Here is a 27,264-nt window from a genome sequence, read left to right as displayed (position 1 = left end):
TGATGAATGTATAGAGAAAATGTGGTATCTATATAACATGGAGTACTACTCAGCCCTAAAAAGGAATGAAATAATCTTTTAAAGCAACTTGGATGGAACTGGAGACCATTATCCTAAGTGAAGTATCTCAGGAGTGGAAAAACAGATATCACATGTTCTCACTTATAAGTGGAGCTAAACAAGGGATATATATGATCATAAATAAAAAACACTTTTACCCACTACATTTTTTGAAATAAAAAGAAGAACTTTGTCACCACTTCATAAGATAAGTTTTGCAAGGCCAGCCCTCTACTGGGCCTATTTCCTCCTAGGCCAATTGCCTTTTCATCTGTGCTGTGAGATGAATGTCTATACCTGGTCATGACTGTTTGGCCAACACAGTAAGTTTATTCCAATGGTGGATAACTGAATAAGATGGATTTTAAGTTAGATTTTCTTGAAAACAGAAATGTAAGAGTAAGAGAAGGAATGCTATAGAATTTAACCAATTTATTTTAATTAAAAGCAATGGGCTAGAGCACCTATGTTTGTAGCAACATCATTTACATTAGACAAGAGGTGGAAGCAACTCAAAATGTCTATGGATTGATGAATGAATAAACAAAATGTGGTATCTACCTACATTGGAATATTATTCAGCCTTAAAAAGGAAGGAAATTCTAGCACAAGTTATTACATGGATGAACCTTGAGAACATTATGCCAAATGAAATAAGCCAGTTACAAAAAGACAAATACTGTATGAGTTCACTTACATGAGGAACCTAGAGTACTTAGTTGTAGAAACAAAGTAGAATGGTGATTGCCAAGAGCTAGGGGAAGGGAGAAATGGGGAGTTGTTTAATAGGTATAGAGTTTCAGTTTTACAAGATGGAAAAATTTTGGAGATTCATTGCACAACAATGTGAATATACCTAACACTATTGAACTATACAGTTAAAATAGTTAAGATGGTAAATTTTATGTTATGTATATTTTGCCACAGTTAAAAGACAAATAAAAGAATAAGTAGCATTCCTGATTATTAGTGCCCTGAAAATTGATCTTAAGCCAAAATAACACTACCCGGAAAGTCACAGACCTCTAAAGAAAATGTTTTCAGTCTTTATGTGAGAAATGGTGAACACGAATTTTGTTATTTTTCTTGGATGTTAACTTACCACTCTGACTTTATCCATCCATAGGGGTTAAAGGGCATGATAATTGTACCTATGACATAGGGGATGTATAATACATTTTGGGCATTGCACATAATGAAAAATAAAATATTTGGAGAAATGCAAAATTAAAAACAGCAATCTGACAGTTCTTAAATAGAAATACATAGCTTCTCTAAATTAATGAATTGGCATATTGCTTTTTCACCTAATGGTGAAACAGTAGTCCACAAGAACCCCAATACTGCTGACTGCATGGTGTATTTCCGAGGGACTATAACTTTTTCATTCCTGTTCACACAAGCAGGGTGGCAGTCTTACTGATACCTGCAAAAGGCATTTTACCATATTGATTGATTGTCAGCAATCAGTTCTTCCTGGGAGAGGTGGCACAGAACGGGGATGCGGAGGCTATCCCAGTTCTTACTCACTGGGGGCATGGTGCATGACTCGACAATTCTCTGAGCAATTCACTTTTTTTTTTTTTCAATCTGTGAAAAGATAGGGTTGGACTAGACACGAACCTTGTCTCTCTTCTCATCCTGTCCCCATCCAGCCCTTCTTTAAACATACGAAGAATGCCTATAGGGTCATATTATCAGAAAGACGTTGGCCTTAGAAAATTTTACTTGGATGAAGTGAAACTGCCAATTGTGCTTCAAGACTTCTCTGGACTGGATATAGACACATCCGAATGATAATATGAGGACCAGAACTGTCTTTCTGGATAATTTAATATGGAATTATGCCTCTGTACAGACAAGTGAGCAGAACAAGCCTTCCCAGATGAACAGCCACTTCCTTGCAAATCATGGTGGACATACAGATCCAGCTACTCACACCCTGGAACCTTTAGATAAATTGTCCTACATTTGCATTTCTACATTCTATACTGGAAGCAGCTCATTCTGGAACATATGCCTTGATGAACTTTGTTCAGGGCTAACTGAGTGGAAGATTGTTGAAAATTTGTATGTGATGTAAAAGTCTCTGAATAATAGGTTAGGAAGAAGCCACAGAAACTATTTAGTTCGTAGAGCCGAAAAGGCAGGATGTCTCAGTTTGGTTCCTTAAAACCAAGCCTGAGTGAAGATCTCAGGTGCAAGTAGTATATTTGGGAGTTGAACCAAAGAAGCAGGAGTGAAGGAAGGGGAGAGTGTGGCAGAAAGGAGAAAAAGCCAATTATTAGGGTATGTTATCAAGGCTGATGGTGTGGACAATGAGCTCAGTTACACTGTTGTTCTGAGAAGCACATGGACTGTCCCAAGGATTGTCTGTTGGTCTGCTGGAGGCTGGGGCCTTTCTCAGTCACTTCTCATGCCTCGTTGGTTGAGAACTTCCAAGCTGGTTTGAACATGAGGTTTGTGGGCTCCTGCAACCTTAGGAGGTCCTAAGGAAGAAAGCAGAAAATTGACTGAGATTTATAAACTGTCTGCTAAAACTGTGGCTGAGATCAGAGGTGGGCTGAGGGGGTGTAACATGGGCACAGAATGTGTCCCCTATATAGGATTGACTGGGAAATCACTAATCATCCTTTCTACTACTGTGACTCATAAAGGGAAAGATAGTGTGGAATATGGCCCATGGCCTCTACCAGACAGCCTAGGTTAGAACCCTCATTTCACCAAGTTTATTAGGCACATGTTCTTGAATATGATACTTTTCTTAGTCTATTTGGGCTGCTATAACAAAACACCTTAGACTAGATAATTTATAAACAACAGAAATTTATTGTTCACCGTTCTTGAGGCTGGAAAGTCCAAGATCAAGCCTCCCGCAGATTTGGTGTCTGGTGAGGGCTCACTCTTCTACTCCAATGATGGTGCTTTCTTATTGTGTCTTCACGTGGCAGAGGGGGCCAAGGTGTTCCCTGGAGCCTCTTATAGGGGCACTAATCCATTTGTGAGGGTGGAGCCTACATGACTTAATCACTCTCCCAAAGTCCCCACCTCTTAATACCATCACACTGAATATTAGGTTCTGAGATATGAATTTTAGGGGGACACAAAGATTCAGAACATAGCAATATTTAACCTCTCCACACTTTGGTTTTCTCATCTGTGAAATGGTGCTTCTACTGAAAGCTTCATGGAAATATGTGGGGACTGTATGTGTGCACTGTAACATCCAGAAAGAGCACTTAGCATCATGGTAGTAATACAACAGGTTTGACTTTCCCAGGGCCTACGAATAACTTAGTATGAGTCAATCAGAAAAGCTGCTGTGTAGGCTTTTTAGTCAAAATCCTAAATCAGCCCAGACCAATATGTCAGTGCTGGAAGGGATTAGTGGCCTTGATTGATGACAAGAAAGTAAGACTTTTCATCTCATCTGGGATGGACTTGGTAGATTCCATAGAAGATGAACCAGATGACTTGTGTGTGTGAGTATATGTGTGTGTGTGAGTGTGTGTATGTATATATATTTTTTTTACTAAATTTCCATTCTCACCTTTTCTGGGAACCTGCCACTTTTCCCTGTTGATGACATTCCTTTAAGAAACCCCATGAGCCATGTGACATGAGGGGCTGCCATGAAGGTATGGCCATAAGCTCCTTCAGTTTCACCTCCAGAATCATGCTTGTTCTGGAGAGGGGCCTGTTACCTTGAGGAACTGCACCTGTCCTTTTCTCCTAAGTTTTATGTTTTTTTTAAATTATGTAATAACCATTTTCCTGCACTTTGGTGGTAGGGGAACTGAATCTAGAGGGGCCGGTTGGAAAAGGGCAAGGCTAATGTCTCTGTGGCCATAATCATCTCTTTATGGAAACATCACTATGTGGCCCCAGGAAGCCAGAAATTGATGTGCAAAGTCCAAATTTAATTTTGGACTAGAGTCCAGCCATTTTTCCTATATGAGGTGTTTTCACAATGGAAAATAAATATAAGGCATTCTGTTAATTAAGGAGCATTTTTGCACTATCCAGCTTCTCTTGGTTATAGTGGCTTGCTTAGGATCTGGGACTCCAAGGAGGAAGAGAAGAGTATGGGCTTTGCACAACCCGGCAAGATGCTGTTGTGTGTTTCCCTGGTGAGCTGCTCCGAAACTTGGCTTATATTCTGTCATTCTGGTTTAAGATTGGGAGTTCAATAAACAGAATCACAAAATAAAAGCCAAAGGGGATGGAGAAGGCAGTGAGATTACTACGTGTGTGGATTGAAATACTTGGGTTTGTTTTGTTAATTTTGATCAATGGATTTGTACATTTTAACTTATGATCATTGCATATATAATAATTATGAAATTCCTCTAATGTTGGTTATCATGTGTGAAACCCTCTAATCCCAACTCCAATCACCTTCCCTTTCCTCTAAAACAACTAATTTAATGTCACAATTTTTGATAAGATAAAACAGGTTATTCTTAGGCATCTGCTATCTATCACATTATAGCAGAACCAACAGTACTATTGGACTCTCTGTATCCTAGCACTTAGAGCCCCCGTTTTGCACTAAATGGACACTCACTGACCTGCAGGTGTTTTTAGTTTCTGTCCATTGTTTTTCTAAACAAAGCAGAGAAGGAGAAGACACTGAAGCAAGAGAAGCAGGGGAAGCTGCAGCCCCCATGGTGGTGGTGCCTTGATGCTGTAAGGACTTTTATTTCTGGTACGATCCAGAGCTATGAACGGGAAAGCACACAGCATAGCAGGTCAGCAGGTCTGAGTATCCACTGTGAGCTGAGCGTGTATAAGAAAGTACAAGAAAGGTCTCTGTCTTCCCTGACCTTAGGATCTGGTTGAAGAAACAGACCACGCACTCCCAGGGAACAGTTAAGCCCTAAGCGGAGCTCTGTGCACTGGATGAGAATGAGCAACCCTCACAGCTAGCGGCCTAGGAGTCCACGCTCAGGGAAGTCTCAGTGTGCGCTGCTGGGCTTGAGTAGGCCATGAAGGACGGGTAGTGCACAGCAAGGCACAGACAAGAGCACCAGAGAGCAAAGACCCTGATAATGATTTTTGGTCTGGAATTTCAACTAGAGGAGTTCATCCCATTGAAGGTGCAAATCAAATCCTGTGCTTGGAGTCGCTTTGAAGAGAAAGGTAAATAATCACCCCTCTTGTTTTGTTTTATCTGGTACTGGTCTCATGCCCACATGACACATAGGGGATTTGGGCTTTTTCAGATGTTTTTGGTTACATTAGCCTTCTACAGATAAGGCGGGAGATTGGAAATAATGTTGTTCTTTTGACAGAAATATTTTTCCCCATAGCCAGCTCTTATTGAAATGGCACTTCTTTCTTGTTTATTTATTCATGGCTGGAGAACTCCTACATACGTGTGGGCTTCTATGAGCACGATAACAAGTTTATTTGGGGAGAAGTTGTTGGTGGGACTAAAGAACTCCATTCCTGTATTTGGATTTTCATCCATAGTGTTTTTCTTTTGCTGCTTGCATTTTTATACACTCTCTTCTTCTGGACTTTAACTCTGTTTGGCGTTGTGGGCTACCTTGGTTTTTGAGTTCCCTTTGCAATTCTATTTTTAGACTTATCTTGGAATTTCTCACTTATGGAACATAGCTTCACTTTTCTACCTTTACCTCATCAAGTGTGAAATTTCTGATCCTGGAATGAAGATTTTTTTGATGGATTTTTGTAATCAAGCCATCATGCCTCAGGCCATGGTGTGAATACTGGGAGGCAGCTTAAATTCCATTACCCTGAACACCTGGGGAATGACACCGATTCTTTTATTGTCCTGCACATTTATAAACTGTAATGCGTATTGCTCTGACAGGTAGGACACACGCTGTGGTTGGGGATCCTTGCAGGGGCCTCTGTAGGGATTTCTGTTGTAAAGTGAAGCTCTGCTCTGCAATTTCTTGCTTGTGTAACTGCGACAAACAAACACAATTACCAGCACTTCTGGCTTTTTGCTGTTACACTTTCATTTACTTCTCTAGGTTTTGTCTTTTGGATTTTCTTTTTCTTTTTCTATTTCTTTTAGATGCTCAAAATCCAAGAATGCTAGTAACTTGGAGAAATCTAGTAAATAGATACCTGTATCAACTTTGAAAATCATGTTATTATTCACATATATATGTGATGCCTTCCCCAAATGTCTCATGTGGAATTCCTTAATGCTCAATTTCACCTTCTGAACAAAGTTTTGGCCACATGTTTTCCTAGCAACTGATTTTTTTTTTAAAAAAGAAGGATATAATAAAAATATTTTAAAATCCATATTATAAAAGAATATATGCTGGGCAGCTCAAGGAGTAGGAGTTCAGCAAGAGATCCTTCCAGTGGCCAAAGTTCAAGTCTATAGCTTCCCCTACAACTTTCTATTGTTTATTGGAAAGGTGATTGAAAAGTGCTTGCAGAAGTACCGAGTTTAATATGAGTTGTTAGTATTTTAGTATTAAACATCTGTAAAATGCAAAGTATATAGGTTTTAGGGTGTAGGTTATATATTACATATTGTCTGCATAGAACTGACAAGTCAGGTACACATGGAATCTAGGCAAGGTGCAAGTGGGATATGTATCTATGTATGGACACTGTACAGTGTATGTATCTGTCCTGTGTGGCCCCACTGAGAGACACTGGGGCTGGCCAAGAGAGAGAGGTTGTTTGCACACTGTACTGAAGAGCCTAATGGGACAATGACAAACCTGTGACCCCCTAAGAAGTCTCTAATACTCCTGTCCAAGTTGAAAAATCCTTACCTTGAAAGGAGAGAAAGGAAAAGCTCAGAGCCTAGGCTGGGAACAGTGCTTGGGGAACCAGCAGAGTGGAATATTGGGAAGGATATTGTTTCCAGAACTTCCCTCTGCCTGGCCTCCCCAGGTTCCCCCATTCTGAAAAGAGGAGAAGCTCTGTGACCAAGTGCCATACCCAGGAGCCACATACCAGGGCAAAGAAGAAATGGGCAATTGACTTAATCTCCCTAGCCTCTCATTTAACATGGAAAAGCTGGATTGAAGTAGTGATTTCTCAAACTTTTCTTTTTCAGAAGTGGTTCTTTTTTGTTTGTTTGTTTATTTTTGTTTATTTTTGCAATTGTGAAATCAAAGAACATTCACATGGAAAGATTTTAAAGGATGAGAAACAAAACATTGCCAGCACCCAGATGCTTCCCTTGCTTCCCATCCTGAGTCTAGATTGCAACCTTTTCTCAATTCCCACCCCCACCTCCAAAGAAAATATCCTTCAGACTTTTCTAACAATTATTTCCTTGCTTTTATGCCTGGTTTTATTACATATATGTGCATCTTAAACAATATAGATCAGTATTATCTGTTTTTCAACTTTATATAAATGAAATAATTCTATGTTTTATTTCATATCTTGCTTTCTTCTTCCAATGTTGTGTTTGCAAGATCCATCCATGTTGTGGCACAAACCTCTGGTTTATTAATTTTCCATGTGTATATTTTTCTATTGTAGGAATTCACCACAGTGTATTGATCCATTATATAATGGGTGGACATTTGGGTTGCTTCTGGTTTGGAGCCATTATGGATGGACAACAGTGATGTGAACATTCATATACGTGTATTCTGGGGCACATATGTACAAATTACTCCAGGGCACAGATCTAGGAGTGAAATTGCTGGTTGCAGGGTTTGCAAACCTCAAACTGCTTTCCAAAGTGGTAATAGTGGCTCTTTTCCTTCCTAAACCAAAACCTGATGCATAAGGCCAAGAAATAAAAGAGATGACAGCACAGCTGCTCTGTTCAGGGCAGGGGTGATGTTCTCAGGGCTTGGTTTTCTCCATACTGTGCTGTTGGTGCTTTCTTATGGACCTTAGACATCTTGTTCTCCAACATTTCTGTATTGCTTCCGGTTTCACTGTGTTGCTTTGGAGGACAATGGATTTGCCATTCTGAGGGCAAGAAGAAATCTTGACCTTATGACCCACAAAAAGCATAATCCTGAGTAGTCAGGATTATTTTAATGTGGAAACCCAAGATACTATTTTTAAAATAGATATTTCCTTATACCCTCTCTTAGGAAATTCTATTTATAGAAAGAACTAGAAGATTAGAAAAATTCACAAGAAATTCCCTCTTTGGCCTATCTGTCCTTTTTATGATCTTAAATTAGCTTGACTTGGGTCTTGGTTGGAAACAAAAAATTGTATCCAACAGTTATGTAATAGAATAGCTGAAAGCAATTGGATTAAAATATTTTTGAGCAGTTTAAGCCCAGAGAGGATGAATCAAAATATTGAGTACTCTTTGAGTTGTAAGGAGAATATTTGTATAGCATCTGGTGTGCTTAGACATTGATTGTCTTGTGGTTATGAAACCATGGTAGTGCAAAGTTCAGAGGGAATTCATGCGCATAGGAGTTATCCCTATGTGCATCCCTAAAGTGACAAAACATCAAAATGGAGACTTTCTCAAATGCTGTCCTTTGCCAAAAGCATAAGACTAAAGCAGGATTGATGCTGGAACAGTCTGGGCAGTAGACAGGCCAATGCATGTAATGCATATCATTAAAAATAGTTAGCACAAAGAAATGGTTGTTATTGTGCTTCGTCCAAGTTGGACTTAGTAGCTAATTAAGTATAAGCTCCTTCTTCTTTTTTTTTCCATGGCCATATGCAGTTTTTGAATTCTTACAACCCAAATTGTTTTAAAGAAGAAGTTAGATACAGCATGCATTGAGTTTGGTAGAGAAAGTTTAAAGGTCTGCATTTTCCCACCAAAGCTATTTAATATCAGCTGCAGAGTGGGTGTGTGTGTGTGTGGAAGGGTTGTGACCTCCCTTATTTTTACAACCATTGCCATGATTTCATAATACTGGCAGCAGTCACCCAGAGTGAAGAAGTAGACTTTATTACAGTAATTATATGCCAGAATGTGGGTATTAAAACAGAAAAACTTTTCTACTGATAATAAATGTCAAGGGAAAAATGACTTTACCCAACAAATAGCCCTTCATCAGTGTTTTTAATATATTAATGACCTCAGTGAAGACTGAGATGTGTCCATAGGGTAGAGGTTCAGACTCTGCATGGCTTTTTTGCCTTACTTTAAGGTGGTAGGTAGGGCAGTGGCACGGTAGAGGCATGTCTTAGCAAGTTAGGTTTATTTTTCCTCATGGTGTAAAGTCAGATATACATTCACTTGAGTAGATATAGCTATTGTTTTTGCAGATGGATTAATTATGACCATAACTGAATCAGGCTATTGTTTCTGGATCACTTCATTGCTTTTCTCTCATGTGTTTTGGTGAGTTTCTGAGAACTAGGAGAAGTAATATGGTATGGAAATTTATTATGAAATATAGTAGTTTTCTCATCTTATTATTTGCTCAAATAGGAACAATAAAACACCTGACTAAGCACCAGAAGGTGTAACTTTTTGAAAATAGCCATATTCTGGAAAATAAGCTTGTGGCTACTAAATGATACTCATCAAGCATTAATTGTGGGGTTTATCAATACATCTCTAAAATAATAAATGTGGTCCAAGTGTTGAAAGTCTACACCAGGGAACATTTGTTTCACTCTAAAAGTGAATTTAGTGAAAGGATAATTAATTTCAAAATATTATAAAATTATAGTCCTTTTTACCTTTGATTTCAGTGGACTTTGAAGTGGGCAGTTGGACCTTTCTCTGAAGTGCCCTGTTCATTAGCTTGTATAGATAAATAGAATAAATGCAGGAAGTCAGTAGCAAAAACCAGAGCAAGATTTGGGTTCCCAGCCTCCATCATATAAGAGTCTAGAGGTCATACCTTTCTTGAATTTTTGGCCAGTTGCTCAAGCTGTATAAACTATTTTAAGGTGATCTCAAACATTTCTCTGAATACTGACATTTAATCCTGCATAGCTGACGGTTAAGAAATGCTTGGGGGGGCCGGGCAAGGTGGCTCATGCCTATAATTTTAACACTCTGGGATTGAGAGGAGATCGAGACCATCCTAAGTAAGACCCTGTCTCTACAAAAAATAGAAAAATTAGCCAGGCATGGTGGTGCATGCTTGTAGTCCCAGCCACTCTGGAGGCTGAGGCAGGAGGATTGCCTGGGCCCAGGAGTTGGAGGTTACAGTGAGCTATGATGATGCCACTGCACTCTAGCCTGAGCAACAGAGCAAGACCCTGTCTCAAATAAATAAAAAAATATTTTTCAATAAAGAAATGTTTGGGGATGATGAAGGTGATTTTCATTATGGGACCTGCTCCAGCCCTCTGCTTGGTCACATGGAAGGACTTGGGGTCAGAATCTCCAGAAGTGAGTTGATTGTTGATTATCAACTGGGCAGCATCTTAGGGGAGCTGTGGGCTGGGAGGCAACAATTGCTCATGACAATTGACTCATGACAACCTTAGGTGATTGCCACTGCTGCTCAGTTTCATTGCTCAAAGTCCAGACCAGTCCCCAGAACATGACACTGATTCCCCTTCTGTGTTTTCTCTGTTCTCTGCAGTGGGTTTGTCTTAACAATGAGCCATTCATGGGCACCCAGGGAGCTACTCAGGACCAGGGAGATGGCTGCAGGCCCTGCAGGCAGTTGGCTGTGCTCCAGTCCAGATATTCTTGGGAATGCGAAATTATTTGAATCAAAGAGAAATAAATCTTTTGCAAATGTTAATACAAATGACTGTGGGAAGGGCTTGGTGCTAAAAGAGAAGCTGAGAATTCTTAGTGCCTACTGAGTTATTTTTTGGCAGGGAATAGTACCAGGTTGCTATGGGAATGATGAAGACAAAATAATAGTCATATTTTAATGGCTGTTCTTACTGTGCCTTACTGTGTCATCTTCAACTGCACTAGGTTGAAAAGACTTGTTATTTGAATGGTTTGCCTGCTCATGTTTCATGTTTTCTTTCTTTTTATCTTGTATTTGAGCTTGCAAACATGTCTCTAAATCTGTTCATGAATCTAACTGCACCATATTTTCTTTGAGCCTAAAGGAATCAGCATATTTGAAATTTATACTGTTGACTATATTCTTTCTGTGTCAAAAGTTTAAATTAGAAAAGGTATACCCTCGGGGGTCTGAAATTCCATGTACTTTTATGATTGGATGGAGAGAGTACCTGTGCAGTGTGGGGCAAAGGCCAGGTGACATGGGACAAATCTTCCCTCTGTGAAGGAGGGAACGTGTGCCACTGGAGGGAGGTTAGTATACTTCTCTGGGTGAGATTTTTGCATTTGTAAAATGGGGCTTTTGTAAAATGGGGCAGTTGTAAAATGGAACATCACTATTGTGTGTTCCTCAGGTAAAGTGTTGTGAGCTCCTCAGGTAAAGTACATAAAGTCCTAGCACAGTGATCACAAATACCTGGCAATTGTGATGCCAGTTCCTCATTCTATGTCCATGGTGAATATCACAACTCAATTCTTTTCCTTTAAGCTAAGAGGCAACCTCAGAATCCTTCTTCACTTAATCCCAATACTCCAGGTAGCTACTACCCATCAGCCTTAATATGTGATATTTGCCAAAATACAATCCTTGGGACATGATAGATGCTGAATAAGTGATAGTTCTTAATTATTACTATTCTTGATATTATTGTTATAACAGGATGCTGTAGATATGATAGCAGGAGACACAGGTGGCTTTTTTTGCTTTTCCCTTTATATTTCAACTTGCCTCCAGAATCAGCAGGATTGGGCACAGCTGACCATTCTCCTGACTTGGGAAGACTGGTCTCTGAGCTTTGTCTGCCCTCTGGGCCTTCCTCCACCTCTTTGCTACCTCCTCCTCCCCTTGATGGCACATCCAAACATTGAAGGGTCCCTGGACCCTTTTCTTTTTTTATCTACCCTCACCAAGTGATCTCTCACAGCATTCAATATCATCCATATGCTAATGACACCAACATTTCTGTTCTAGGCTGTGTATCCAACTGCATTCTTGAGACACATCTCTAACAGGAGGTGTTACTACATTCTGTTAAATGGAGATCTAATAGATATCTCCAGCACATAACGTTTAGTGTTGAACTTCTGATTCATAGTCCCCTCCCCGGAAACCCAAATCTACTCCTCCCATGGCCCACCTCATTCTAGCAAATGGCCATTGCACCAGAGTGGCAGCAATGTGAAACCTTGAAGTTCTCCTTGATTCTTCTCCTTTCCTCCCATTCGGCATCTTATCCACCAAGAAATCCTGTGGGTTCTACCTCTAAGAACCTTACTACTTCTTACCACCTCTGCTGCTACCATCATTGGTCCAAGCCATCGTAATGCCTTGGAGTATGGTAATGGCCAGTAATAGCTACAGTTGTTTCTCAACACACAGGCAAGGAGGTTCTTTTCAATGGAAATCACGTTATGTCCCTCCTTGTCCACACGTTCCAGGGCCTTTCCACCTTACTTTGAGTCTGAGCCAAAGCTCCCACAATGTCCTACAAGGCCCCTCACACTTGCACCTCAAGGCAACATCTGCTCCCCTGCCCCGCCTTCAGTCACTCTGCTCATGGCCCTGGCCTCTGGCCATTCCAAGAATAGACTGCTGTTGCTTCAGGCCTTTGCTCTTGCCCTCCCTCTGCTTGAAAACAGCTTCCCCCAGATATACACAAAGCTTGCTTCCTCCTTTCTTTTGTGCCTGTTTGTCCGTGAGTCCCTGTTATATGTAGCACATAGTAACTGCCCTTCCCTACTTCTGCCGGGCCCCCACTTGCCTACTGCCCTCTTTCTTCTCCACAGCACATATCAACATCTGAAATGTTATGGCTTTACTTGTTTGTTGATCGTCTGCCTCTCTCACTAGATGTGAGATCCAAGAGGGCAGGAACTTTGTTGCTTGTCATGTCTTCATGTCTCCATCACCTAGAAATTTTCAGGCACATAGCAAGCACTCAATTTTTGTCGAACTATTAAATGACTGGCTCAGTACATTTACTGCTAAGAGCAGGAACTCTAACAAAGCTTCTATAATTATAAGCAAAACTATCTTTGTTTATTAAAGTCTTTCAGTACCTCAATTTGTTTACTTTGGTACATAGAGACAGAACTTAACTGTCTCTATGTACCAAAATACTGAACACTCCTAGTTGATCTCCTTGAGGCTGACCGACTTTGGGTGGTTATAAAATACAGACAAGTATTTAAAATTGCTTGGATGCTACCTGGCCGTGCTTTCACTTGGCTGGGCCCAACTGGTGGTTCCTGAATTTCTACAAGGGGGGGCCAATCTGGTTGGAAAGGAGATGTGAGTCTTTAAGCCACATTGAAGTGGTTATTTACATAAGAACACGTGAAGAATATTAACTGCCATATCAGAGAATGACAGGGTGGTGAAGGCTGCTGATAGGATTGGGGTAGGGAAGAGAGATACCAAAGTTTTCTCTCTGAAGCATAAACATACGTGGGATTTAGTCCTACTAAGTAACTGTGTGGCCTCAAAGGAGTCATTTGGTTTCTTTCAACCTTAGTTTCCTCATTGGTGAAGTGAGGAAGCTTAGAATATATTATTTATAAAGTCAATTCCAATCCTATTTTCTAGTGGTGTTATGAAAGATCTCAGATTTGAAGTCTCAGATGTAACTTTCATTAAATTGGAAATTTCTCTGAGGTCCAGTTTCTTTCTCTGCAAAATGAAAAGCTTTGGCTAAAATAGACTCTAAGGGATTTTTTCCCCAAGTCTAATATTCTTTGTTTTTATTGTGTTTTTGGATTTTTTTTCCTACACAAGTGGCTCTGGAGAAATTAAACTTCTTACTTTATTTTTTTAAATTTTTGGTTGCTTTTTTTTGTTTTTTTGGAGTTGTGGTCACACACAGGGATAGGATGTGAGGATATATGTCACATACTTTTGTAGATGTAGTGTGTGTTATTTTCTGTTGGAGACCACCAACTCTGCGGAGATAGATCATTGAGGTTTGTTGTATGGAGCAGAGATATATCCTGGAGGTTTGTTTTATGCTCTAAACTTGACAGTGAGAACACAGGAAATGGTCCACTGAGAAACTGGTGATGAAACAATGCTGAAATTCATCTTTAACCTCAGTTCCAGTCAATTCATGTTGGAAACCACAATATTTTTAAACTGTGCGTTTCTACTTCTCTTACTTCTCATTCCTGTGGCTTGTTTTAGGGTAAATGTTCAGTCAGCTGAACTACTCAAAAGGCCTGGTCACACCTGTGACTTACTTTTGTGCCTCAGTTTCCACAGGTACAAAGAAATGGGGGAAATAGAAATTTTGCTACCTCTTTTCAGTGTTTTGTTTGAAATTTTCTGATAGAAGCTGTACAGATTTAATGCAGTTCTCATCAAAATACCAACATCATTTTTTGCAGATCTAGAAAAAATAATTCAGTTAAATGTTCAGTCAAATGTTGACATTCAGTTAAATGTTTCATTTGGAACCACAGAAGAACCTGAATAACCAAAGCAACTTTAAGCAAAAAGAGCAAATCTGGAGGAATCACTTTACCAGGCTTCATACTATAAGGCTTTAGTAACCAAAACAGCATGGGACTGGCAAAAAAAAAAAAATAGAGACATAGACCAATGAAATAAAAAGGGACTAAATATTAACTTTTAATAAGTGTGTGTGTGGGGGGGGGTTGTGAGGTGTTGGGGTGGGAGAAGGGCTCTTGAAAGATTCTCATTAAATCTGCAATCCTTTCTAACAGCCTTTGGTAGATGGGAACTCTTTGAGAAAGATGCATAGAACTTGTCCTCTTCCCTTGGAAGACATGGGCAGTGATAAGGTAATTAGTCACCACAGAGCACTAGTGACTTATCTACTCATATCAATACTTAATCCCATTTCCACTGACTCATTTAACGGGAAAAAGGTCATGTATCAAGAAAGAGGGAGAGAGTGGAGGAAAGAAAGGAGTGGGTGGGATAGTGTATTTATTATTACCGTGTATTTTTTCCCAACATTTTATTCTGAAGATTTCCAAAAGTATAGAAAAGTTGGAGGAATTTTACAGTGAACACCCATATACTCACTACTTAGATTCTACAATTAACATTTTGCTATAATTGCTTTATTGCATCTCTCAATCCATCTAAGGGTAGCCTTCTATGAATTTTGACAAAGGTTTTCACTTGTGTGACCCAAACCTAACCAGATATAAAATATAGCCTTCATCACAGAAAGTTCCTTCTTGCCCTTTCCCAGTAACTCCTACCTCACTGCCAGAGGCAACCACTGTCCTAATTTCTTTTCTTTTTGCTATAGATTAATTTTGCCTATTTTAGAATTTTGTATTAATAAACTCATATGGTGTGAGCTCTTTTGCACATATGGCTTCTTTCACTTGACATAGTATTTTTGAAATTCATTCATTTATTTTTTAAACCAAACTAATCTCTGTCAGTCTTCAGAGATTCTCAGGCCAACATCTTTTAAAAGTGGCAGGAAAAATAAACTTTTTTTTTTTTTAAAGAGAGAAAGAGTGGAAAAGAAGCCTAGTGACAGGTACTTTGGCCTCTTAATTTTCCTGATAAAGAAACTGAGGACCAGTCATTGCTCAGGGTCCTGCAGACTGGGCTGAAACTGGTCTCCTGACTAGAGGCTTGGAAGGTTTAGAAAGGCAGCTGAGTGGGGTGGTTGTTTGAGCTGAAGCCATGTGAGACCAGAGAGTTTCGAAAGAGCTTTGCTTTAGAGGATGTGAAACTACACTAACCTCATGTGACAAGAAATCCTTGGAGGCCTTGATGCGGAGCCAGGGAAGGAGGTTTGACACAGCTTCTGGTTACAGCTCCACCTCTGAACCCACTGGCCCAGGGTGACTTATGGTGAGCTTTCTGATTTGCAATGAAACTAGACATGAGGCAGGGAAAACTTTTCTACAGCAACGCACAAGGCAGAGCAATGCAAAAGGGGAAAAAAAAAAGCCAAGAAAGGCACCTTCAGCCACATGGCCCTCCCATGGCAGGGGACCTGGAGCCGAAAATAAAATAAAACACCCAGGGAGTGGGGGATGCTTTGGTTATAGAGAAAGCCTTTGTCTCCTGAGTGCACGTTCCAATTCAGCCCTGGATGACAATGACCTGGTGGTTCCTGCCTGCCAGCTGTTGGCTGGCCTTTGTGAAAGAAAGTCCCCGATCTCTGGGCCAATGCTTAGCGGGCAGGTATCCATATCATGAAGCCAGTTGGCACTGCTGGCACCTTTGTTGATAGAGTGAGCACAGTGACTGGAACTGAGGCTGCTGGTCCATTCTTGCTACCAGCTGGCAGGTGCAAACCCACGGGCAGGTGCTCTGGGGAGACAGGGTTTGTGTTGCCATGGTAACCAATCCAAAAAAAGAGGTTTCTTCTTCAAGGTCAGTTTGACCTCTTTTCTGCCAGAGGAAATTGAGGAAGAAATGAATTCACAGCAGCTCTGACTCGTAAATGCATGCCTCATCTGCTTTGAATTGTTACTTTTAATTGGATCTAATATTAGTGTCACCCAGTGGGCAAATCTAGGAGTTGGTGGGTCTCTTGGGGAATGTCTTTGTGGACAAAGATCAGGTCACCAGAAAAGTCCCTGAAGAGACGTTCCGGTGTCAACCAAGCAGAGCTGAACAAAGAATTCCAAAGGTGCTTTTGAAAAGGCAGACAGTCAGGTTGGACGGGTTCTTTGGGCTATTCCGGGATATGAGATTAATGCTGACTGTTTGAGGTGTGTCACCCTAGATGTCCTTTGGCCATACTGTCCTGGGCACAGGGGTGAAGGGACCCTTGTCAGCTTGCTGGGTGCCTTGCAAATTTGCCACAATGAACTCATTGTAAAGAAGCAAGCTTTCCTTATTATCACTGTCCTTTCTCTGTAAACCTTCCACTCATGCCTTTACCTTGGGCAAATAAATTTTCTGGCTTTTATTTAAAAGTTCAACTTCTTGATATAAATATTTCTGCATCTCACTCTGATGTAAGGATGTTCCAAATCAGGACATTGGGTTGTGTATCGGTAATTTTCCCACTTAGATTCTCATGTGTATTCACATAATGAGCCCTCTTTTTCATGCCTGAGATTTCTTTTGGGAGAAATAATAGCATTGTATTAATTAATTGATAGTATTGTATTCTTGCAAGACTTCTTGGACCCCTGGGAGAATTTTACTTTATTCTGTCCACTGGGATGCTATCAGAATTATTTAGATAGAATAGCATCCCAACAGTGGGAAATATTAATTATGCTGGATAAACCCTGAACAACTTGCCTGCAAGTATAACCATGGAAATAGGCCTCAGTTTCCCAATGTGTAAAATGAAAAGATTAGTTTAAATGATCTCTTTAAGTCCTTGCCAGCTAGTTTTCTAAGACATTGAATTTTACCATGAAAAAGAAAATCTCTAAATATATTCAACAATTAACAGACTGAACTTACAAAACTCTGCACTTGATCCTTGTATTCAGTAAATATTTATAATTCATCTACTAAACCTGGGCACTGGTGATATGGAGGCAAAAAAGGCATCATTTTCTATCCCAAAGGATATCACAGCCCAATGAAGGAGATGTAACTAGAAAAAAGAATACTCTCAAAATTGGCAGGAGTTTGAAGGCAAAATTCTGCTTGGGAAGAGAAACTATCTTTTGGCTTGGAAGAGCACCTTCACGGGCATGTTTAATGTAGAAACTTGAGTCCCTTTCCCCACTCCCCCTCAACCAGCAGAGCCAGGACTAAGGGGATTTGAGTAAGACACTTGCCTTGGGTGCAAAAATAAAGGGATGCCAAGAATTAGTATTTTAAAAATCAAAATTAATGAAAAAAACTCATGATGAACAAAGGATGACATATTTTAAATAAAGAGGGGATCTGATCCTGCATGTGTATGACCTTGTCTCACTTTCCTTACCCTAAACTTGGCCCTGGTTTCAATGAAACTTTATTTATAAAATTTGCCAACTTGGTTTTTTAAAACAATCGCATTAAAATATTAAAATACCTAAAGCTTTATACAAAGAAGAATATAACAGAATTTAGGGTTTTAGATGATTGTCATTAGAGGGAGAAGAGAAGGCCCTTGAAGGATTGGGATTTCTGGATGGCAGTGTTGAGCACAATCAAGAAAATCTTCAGAGTGGAGACTGGTTAATGAATATTTATGAAGGAGGCACCTAATAAGGGTTTGGAAGTTGTTGCTTCCTTTGTGCTGCAGTTTACCCCCTTACCCCAACTCTTCAGTTAGAAGTCTGACACATACAATAACTCTCAGATCACGATGATTTAAGGAAAAGGAAGGAAGAAGGGTGGTGTCTAGCCTGGGAGGAAGTAGGCTGGTGAGGGAGGAGGAAAGATGTGGAAACCAGGCAGGATGTAGGCAGGACTGCCTCAGGAGAGGCCTTATCCTTGAAACGCTTTGGAGAGAAGGTGGGCGGCCATAGGTGGGTGGGTCTGGACTTTCTAAAGTGCAAGGGATGCAGTCTTGAGCTCTAGTGTTTAGTAATACTAAAGGAAAGAGACCCTTCAGCAGCAGACACTTGGCAGCGTATAAATCAATAATGACAGTATGTTGTGCTGGATCTTGGTTTGCCCTTCAGGCCCACTTACTGCCCTTCTGCTTTCCACCCTTGGAGGCTGCCCTGGAAGGACCACATTGCAGGGCTCCCTATGCCCTGGCTTCTGGCTGGATTTGGCCCTCAATGAGCACCATCGGATAACTGGAAGGAGGGAGGAGTGGGGGTGTCCACTGGCTCCTTTCCAGAGGGTTTGGTGCAGGCTGGCTTCGTCTTTTTACTGAAGGCTGTAGCTCCTGCCAAGCATCCCTCTCATTCTCCATCTAGGCTCTTGGCACTGTCTCTTCCTTTTAGGGGTAGTGACAGAGCCCCCTCTTATTTGCCCTGGGATATATACTATCTTTTGTGATCTCCTTGCACCCTGCTTCTTTGTAGAGATTCTATGAAACTCTTTGCAAGATGAAGATGCAGTTTGTCTCTCACTGAGACCCTGACGCAGGTATGAGAAGGACTAGAAAAGACTGGAGGTGGAGGAAGCAATTGACTGCCTAGTGGGAAAGGAACATGGGAGGACACAGACCGCTCCATGTGTGAGGTTTGAGCTGAATCTTGTGGCATGAGACATTTCCCTGGAACTAAGGTAAGCCCCAGCCTGAAAAAAGACTTGCATCTTCCAGGCAGGTGTCCACCTAAGTAAATCTCAATGATCTGCATGGTTGTAAAAGACAGTAATTATTCAGTGGGCTCAAAAATGCACAAGAAAGCTCAAACAATAAAGTAGCCATCACCCCTACTCCTCTAATCCCTGCTGATGGTCTGGCACACTTTCCTCCAGATTTTTTATGGAGTCAAAGTCATACTTTATGTACAGCTTTGGATCCTGATTTCCTCCAACATTACATAATGAGCAATTTTCCCATCACTGAAAGAAGCTGCAAATATCCCCTTGGAGGCCACACCTTTTATAGGTAGCAGAATACCCTTAAAGCACTGAATGCTATTGCTTTCTATAGATGTACTATGACTTTTTAAAATACTCTTGTAATTTTGCACATTTAAGTCATTAAAAAATTTATTTTGCTTACTAAAATTTTTAAATTAAAAAAAAAAAAAGAACCCTGACTTCAGACATACCTGCATTTTAGGGATTGCTGAGTTATGGCAAATTTTGTTTGTTTGTTTGTTAATGTTAAAGAAGATTGCATTTTCCATGGGTAGGTAAGGAAGAGAGGAATTGGTACCAGGGACTCCATTCTGAGGGTAGGCTCACTAGCTTGACCAGAAAGGGACCCTTATGGAAGAAATTAGCGACAGTGATGCTGAATTAAATTTTGTGTTGTTCCATGACTCCTTTCCAAAATTTCCAAACCTTCAGTGTAAGTCTTAGGCAGCATGGCCTGATGTTGGCAGTGTCCTGTGGAACGAAGGGGCAAGAACAGCCTACATGCGAAGGAAGGAGGGCCATGAGGATGAGGGGCAGGGTGGATGAGGAGGAGTTGGGCACAGGGGTGGGGAGGAACAGTCTGGCACACAGCCAGGAGTAGCATGCTACAGCTGAGCCTCTGGAATGTTGAGATGGGCACCAGACTTTCTGCAGTTCCAATAATTATATTCAGATACTAAGGGAAAGGGTGACCCAGGTTATGTATCATTCCAACAGGAAATATTAAGGGAAAACAGATGAGGGGATGGAGGAGGAGATGTTATGAGGGAAGGATTTGGTGACTTACTGTGTGGGCAGGTGATGGGCATTAGACCAGGAGGAGGGAAGTAATGCTGTATAGGAAAAGTTACTGCAAAATGATTGAGAGGAGTACATGAGAATTTGATCAGGGTTTTTGGAAAGAGAAAGAAGCTAATTCCTTCTAGTAGTCTTCTTTTATAAGGCAGAGACATGGCAAGGTGAGCTATGATCCAACTTATTTGTAATAGGATCGTATAGGGAAGGAATTAATAATGTTGTGATGGGCCTTAACTTCAGAAATAATAGAGTTATTTGGCTTTCCTTCTTGTTATTCATCCCATGATTAAACTAGTTCAAAATCTGAACTTAGTTGTGACTTCTTTTAGTGACTTTTTTTTTTTTTTACCATTAGAAACCCTAAATAAGTGACTTATTTATTCTCATGTTATTCAAACCATTTTTCAGCTCTCACTCAACCTCTGTTAGAAAAGAAACTGGGAAATGGCTTAGGAAAAACATCTGATTGAGATGTGCTTGCAGTTTTCACATGACTTTGCCAAAAGGGGTTTCTGTATTCAAACTGGGAGGCTTCTACCTTGGGAGTTGTCTTCATTTAAAATTCATATCTGCTTTGCAAGAACTTGAATATAGAATTCAAGGTAGTTTCTGGAAATAACTTACAGAATAGTTCTATTTTTCTTGGGAAATAAAAACATTTCCCCAAACCTCTTTGAGCAGGATTTAGAGAACCCTAGGAAAATGTAAAGGTAAGGTTTTTTTTGTTTTGTTTTGTTTTTTTGAGACAGAGTCTCGCTTTGTTGCTCAGGCTAGAGTGAGTGCCATGGCGTCAGCCTAGCTCACAGCAACCTCAAACTCCTGGCTCAAGCAATCCTCCTGCCTCAGCCTCCCAAGTAGCTGGGACTATAGGCATTCGCCACCATGCCCGGCTAATTTTTTGTATATATATTAGTTGGCCAATTAATTTCTTTCTATTTATAGTAGAGACGGGGTCTCGTTCTTGCTCAGGCTGGTTTCGAACTCCTGACCTCGAGCAATCCGCTCGCCTCAGCCTCCCAGAGAGCTAGGATTATAGGCGTGAGCCACCGCGCCCGGCCAAATCTAAGGTTTTGATACAGCTTTTATTGTCATATCGATTTGATAGGTTTCGATTTGGGAATGTTTATTAGAAAGGAACACATAGGATTTTGGCAAGAAGGTTGTTTTAATAAAAGAGTCTTCTTTAACAGTCAGAGGCCTGTTACCAAATGCGCAAGGTAGGTTAAAAGGCTGTTGTTTCTGTACCCGTAGAATCTTATATGTACATAGTATGAAAAACAACACTGAACACCCCTGTCAAATATTAACTTAAGGAAAACATAAAAATGCTTTCTTATGTCCAACAGTAAGGTAAAGTGACTTTGGATTGGGAAGCAGGATGGAACTCTCTGGTGTCTGACATCTGTTTTTTTTCTTATTGACGTGGTTTTGAACATGACATTGTGGTATCTCTGACGCTGGGTCTCAGATATCTGAACTTCTCATATTTTCCTTCACTTTTATCAATAATTTGAATGCAACTATAGAAGACATATTTGGGTGTTTGTAGATTACATAAATTTGGGAAGTTTTATTAACTGAATCAATATTCCTAAAAGAGCTCCACATATTAGATTGATGGACTGAAGCTAAGGGGATAAAGTTAAGTAAGAGTCAAATATTAGATCTTAGGTTAAAAATTGACTGGAGCTGACTGGTGTAAGGGAAGTTCATGTGAGAAGTCTCATGAGTCTTATCACCGAGGAAGTTCAGCGGAGTCCAGAGCCACATGATAAGCATCAAGTCTTAGAGGGCATTCCTGGGAGTAGAATCCTCCGGTCAAAGGTGGCAACAGTTCTATATATTTTAACCCTAGTTGAGCCTCAGCTGAGTTCTGTATCTTTAAAAGGACCCAAGGCAAAACAGTTTGTCTGGAGATAGTTACCTAGGTGGTAAAAATGAGGCAACTGTATCATGTATGGAGCTGTTACAGGCATCACAGGAACCATGATTCAGCCCCAAATGGACAGGCCAGGAGGAGACAAGAATGATTCTGTATGGAAACATTTATCTGAAGGGTTGAAGGTTTCATGGATTTAGAGTGTATAGCACTAGGGCAAGACCAGGATCAATGTCTGCACATTTGAGGGAAACTGTATGGGGGTTGATGCAAGAAAGAATTCTCCAATAAATAAGATTTGTTTGAAAGTAGAATGGAATGACATAGGAGGAAAAGAGTCCCCTCATCCTGAAGAATGAGGCCAGATCCCAACATTCTGGCCAGGAGGCTGTGGAGGCAACAGAGGGTGAAGTTGTACCAGACTCCCCCGCAGATTCTGTTCATCGCAAAGGAGTCACTCACACTTGCCTCTGAGCCATCTCCTCTCCTCTTTATCCCAGCTGCTACTCAGGACAGGATTGACTGCATAGCACCCTGATGTTAATCACTTATAAGGACTGATGTCTGGAGCCCAGGGGTGTTGATACTTCAGCAGATTTCCACCAAATAGACATTCTCCTATTCATGCAGACTGTGCTTGCTTTAACCTACAAACAGAATATCACAAGAATGGGATTTTCAAGTGCAATAACAAGCTACTGGAGGAACAGATATGGGTAGGAGGTCAACTTGCATCTCTAAGTGAAAACATGTAAGCAAGTATTTATATTCTGTAGAAGTAGAAAGTCAGGGAGGATTTGGCTTCACCCATCTGTTCTGAATAGTTCACTGGTCTGTTGCCCCAGAGCAATGGCAGTTGTTGCCTACAGGCCCAGCAGAAATAGCATGCATTACTGTCTGCTGTTTCTTTGTGTTGTTGTGGGAATAAAAGATTAATAAGAACAGTAGCTGGGATGCTGGTGTTTGATGAGAATTTTTTTAGCCATCACTTTCCACTCTAGGTCACTTTATCTTGGAAAAGAAAGTAGGAAATGAAGGCAGAATATTTGGATGTGGCTGCAGTCAGAAACTCTCAGCTCTGGAGGAAGAAGATTATTCCTCTTTTCTCTTCTCTCTCTCCGCCAGCAGGGAGGGTAGAACAGGAGGGCATCCAAGCTGCAGGAAGGCAAGATACCAAATATTTTGGGGGTAAAGAGTTGCTACCCTAGGAGATGGGAGGAAGGCCTGGGAGGAAGGAAAAAAACTGAGGCGTATTTTTCTCTCTCATCTAGGAGGCCCCTGGGGATCCCTTTCTGAATCCAGCATCCTCCGGTCCGTGTCTTTGCAGGGATGTGCAGGGGCCCTGTGAAGTTCCTGAGGAATCCTGCAGCTGTTGGGGTCTTGGAGGAGATGGCCAGCGTGTCTCCCAGTCCTTGTTAGTACCACAAATAACCCATTGAGGGGAGCAGGAGAAGGGAGAGCTTCCAGAGCTGCCCCTGGGGGCTCTCAATGGGGGCACTGTTTAGGCTTGGGCGGAGGCCAGCCCTGACACCATGCTGGTTGTCAAGGCCTCATTCTTCCCAAGGAGGCGGCTGGAAAGGCAGCAGAGCAGCTGAGGCTCCAGAAAAGGTACTTCTCTTGTTCCTTACAAGGCCCAACTGACAAATGAGAGGAAGCCACTTCCTTTTTAATTATCTTCTGTTGTTCATTACATTTACATCCCAAGCGTTTTCCCCCTTCCCAGTCACTCTCGTTTTACTACTCAAGACCCGAAACTGATGGGTTTTTCCTTTCTCTCCCCAATCTCCACTGAAACTTCGAAATGATGTCAAAATTTTCTGCTTTGTACCCATGTCATTGGGCAGCCCATCAAAGAAGCACCCTGAGAATGGCTGCAGTTTTGCTGTTGCTCTTGAGTAGTTCAAAGACTCTTTCAAAAGGAAAAATGATGCTTTCGAGATAGCAAAATACTAGATAACCACTGCAGGAAACCTCTGTTGTTTTTCCTATCCATCATCCATACTCTTCTTTCTGGTAACACCACCTTGATTTTCCTCTGAGGGCCGCCTCCTTCCACACTCAGCCCATGGGCTTTGGTGGGGTTGGTCCACCCCATGGAGGCCCCCTGGCTTCAGGGCTGGACACAGTCCCTGTCAATAGACACCTGTATCTCCTATTCTTCTGGCCTTGGGTGAAGGGTAGACTGGGCCAAGTCAGAGTCAATCCTGAAAGATTTTGCTGGAAGCATTGAGAAAGAGACTCTATTTCTACTGAAATTGATGGATGAATACAGTATATGTTGGGAAAAGTAAAATAAAAAATAATCACTGTTGCTACCATATTGGGAGAGTCAGCAGGAGGATAGAGGCTACGGAGGAAAACTAAGCCAGAGTGAAAGCCTGCTGGCATAGGCTGTAGACTGGACCCAGATATGCCTGAAAGCAGCACCCTGACCCTTCGGTTATGCTGTTGCTGTATTCCTTTTTCTTCCTTTATCTCATCTGAGCATCCTTTCTGTTAGTTGCAATTGAAACTACCTTGTATCTTTGAGTCATACAAAGATATTAAACTTTTTTTCATTTTCTACTACCTGCTCAGGCTACCTTTATTCAATTATTTGCCAGTGTCTTGCTCCAAACAGTGCCAGAGCTAAGATGCACTAACACTGTCAGTGCATCTTACTGCACTGTAAGATTTCAGCCTTACAGCCTCGATGAAGCAGGACTTCATTTCAGCCTTGATGAAGCAGGACTCATCCACTTGGTTCCTCTCTGACTGGATGGAGCAACATGCTCTGCTAGGATCCCTACCTGCATCGTGCGTCTGCAATAAGAGGCTCAGCCTTGCTCACTCAGACAGGGAGCATCTATTCTGTGTCAACTGCGTGCCATGGAATGGCCCTACGCATCTCACAGTCAAACAGAGAGACACTGGTGTGAGAGCAAAGAAGTAGGCAGGCTCTGTGATGAGAGTCTACCTCTGCTTCCACAGGGCAGGGTGTGTGTGTGTGTGTGTGTGTGTGTGTGTGTGTGTGTGTCTCCATGGAAGGAGAGGCCAGTAATTGGCAGGAAGAAGAAAGGCCTCACAGAGTAGGTGATGCTTGAGCTGTATCTTCAAAGATGAGTAGAGGCTTTTCAGCTGAGAATAGTATGGGAAGGATGGACCAGTCCAGCCTAGGACAGAAATGTCAGTTGTGGACAACTGTCAAGTATAAAAATCTGTCAATTGTAGGATAGAGAAGCAGTTTAGCATCATGTATTTAGCATATGTCTGATTAGTGTGTTATACAATACAGAACACAGAAATCTGTGGCCACACCTGTCCCTTCCTCCTTCCTCCGTTTCTAAAACTCAGAAAACGTGTATAAAGTTCCCTTGCTGGTAAGCAAGGCTATATAGATGGTACGGTCAATTGGGTAGGTGGACCAGCATTCTATGTCCAGCCACCAGCCTGTGGGTACCAGTCCATTGTGGAAGCCATAGCAGTATCAGTGGCACCAGCATCTTCCCTACTTCTGTATCAAAGTTAGAACTGTCTGCCCTTGAAATGAATTATCCATTGGTGGCCCCCTGACTTCCTGTTCAGCCCTTCCCAGTAATTTTGCAAACACTCTGTCCCCACACCAAATCCTTTTCGGTTTGAAATGCCTAGAGTGGGTTCTGTTGTCCATATGAACCTTGATGAATATAGTGTATTAATTGTATATTTAAAACAATTTTTGTATTTTATGTTTTGACATCTTAAAATTTTTGCTGTTCAGAGAGGACTGACCCTCCCATTCTTAGAGATAGCAAAGGGCTCGCCTTTCGTATGCAGACCAACCAACAGAACAATGGTATTGTCTATCCCCCCAATAGTCCCCTTGAACTCATACACCAAGTCAGTGTTCCCCCACCCTAAATCATCCCAGGGCCAGATATCAGGCAAGGAGAGGCTGCCCCTAGAGCCCAAAACCTGCCGGAATTATCTGAACCAGTCGGTCCCAAACTGTTCGCTCTGCCCTGCTCTACTTTTCCTGCAGAAACCCCAGGAAAGGCTGTAGCCGAGGCTCTCCCCTCCTCGCTCCTGCTCCTGCCTCCCCACCTACCTAGTGTTCCCTGGTGGCCCCACGTGGTGTGGGGTGCCTCCCTCTCTCAGGAAATATAAGTAATAAAAGTCTTCTTTCAATGGCATTAGCCTCTCCTTGTCATCACTTGGTCACCTCCATAAATTAAAACGCCATGGGTATGGTCAGTGAGACATGCAGTCCCCACTGTGAGCTCTGTGAGGGTCGAGACCTTGCTTATTTTGTCCTCCATTGTGTCCCCAGTACCAAGCCTAAGCCCAAACGGCAGCAGTAGTTTCTCAGGAAACAGTTTTCGAGTAAGTACATGAAAAGTTGTAATATGGACATGTATGTACATAGGGGTGTGTGTGTGTGTGTGTGTGTGTGTGTGTATACACAGTTTAAAAACTTCAAAAGATGCCATAAGGCTGCATGTATCAAGAGCCACTTTACTGACAACAAGTGTGATGTTGTCATAGACTAGTGGTTACTGTGGGCTAGACTTGAAGGAGAAGTCTTGGAAATGAACTGGACTCTGATGGATAATGAGAAATTGGATAGGAAGAAAAAGGGGGGGTGGGACAGTGTAGGTGTCAGTCCTCAGTGCTGCTGTCACTGCACACTGATGAGTAATGCGTACTCACTCCTGAAATGAGGACTAAGTTCCCTTTGAAATGCATGTGGGCTTAAGAGTGCAGGGAAAAGGTCTTGGCATGATGTTCTTGTTTTGCCAAACCCTAATGTTGTGTTTGGAGCCCTCCTTGGCCCCCAGACCATGAGAATTCCCCTGTCCCCATCCCATACCCACATCAAGCATATTTCTAAGTCTTCTGGGAAGCCACACAGTCAGCAGTCAGAGCTCTGATCCTGCTTCAGAACAAGCAAGGCAAGATCTGAGTTCAATTAGCAGAAATTTCCATGGGGAGCATTTGTTCGGAAAGTTGGCCGACAGCTTCTGGTCCTCCTGAACGCCAGGAGTGGGTGAAAGTTTCAGTGGACAGAGCTCTCTTCATTGTACAGGGATTGCAAGAGACATGATGTGACCGAGGACATCTTTACCTGCCAGTCTCGAATAGATCAGTGTGACCAGGAGGCCACAAGGCTGATGATCTCTCCTTCACATGGGAACCAACCCAGCCAAAGCC

At 41.6% G+C, this 27,264-nt stretch overlaps 1 long non-coding RNA gene across 1 annotated transcript in view; it reads left to right on the top strand.

The window, feature by feature from the left end:
* The window catches only part of LOC105877278 (uncharacterized), a 33,164-nt gene extending 8,344 nt beyond the window's left edge, over nt 1-24,820 (top strand). The window contains exons 2-3 of the long non-coding RNA XR_001156865.3: nt 18,911-19,115; nt 23,367-24,820. This is a non-coding gene — a long non-coding RNA (uncharacterized LOC105877278). The remainder of the gene's footprint in view (nt 1-18,910; nt 19,116-23,366) is intronic.
* Nucleotides 24,821-27,264: the final 2,444 nt, after the last annotated feature.

The sequence above is a fragment of the Microcebus murinus genome, chromosome 11, assembly GCF_040939455.1.
Source record: "Microcebus murinus isolate Inina chromosome 11, M.murinus_Inina_mat1.0, whole genome shotgun sequence".
NCBI lineage: Eukaryota > Metazoa > Chordata > Mammalia > Primates > Cheirogaleidae > Microcebus > Microcebus murinus.
This window is presented reverse-complemented; position numbering and strand designations above follow the sequence as displayed.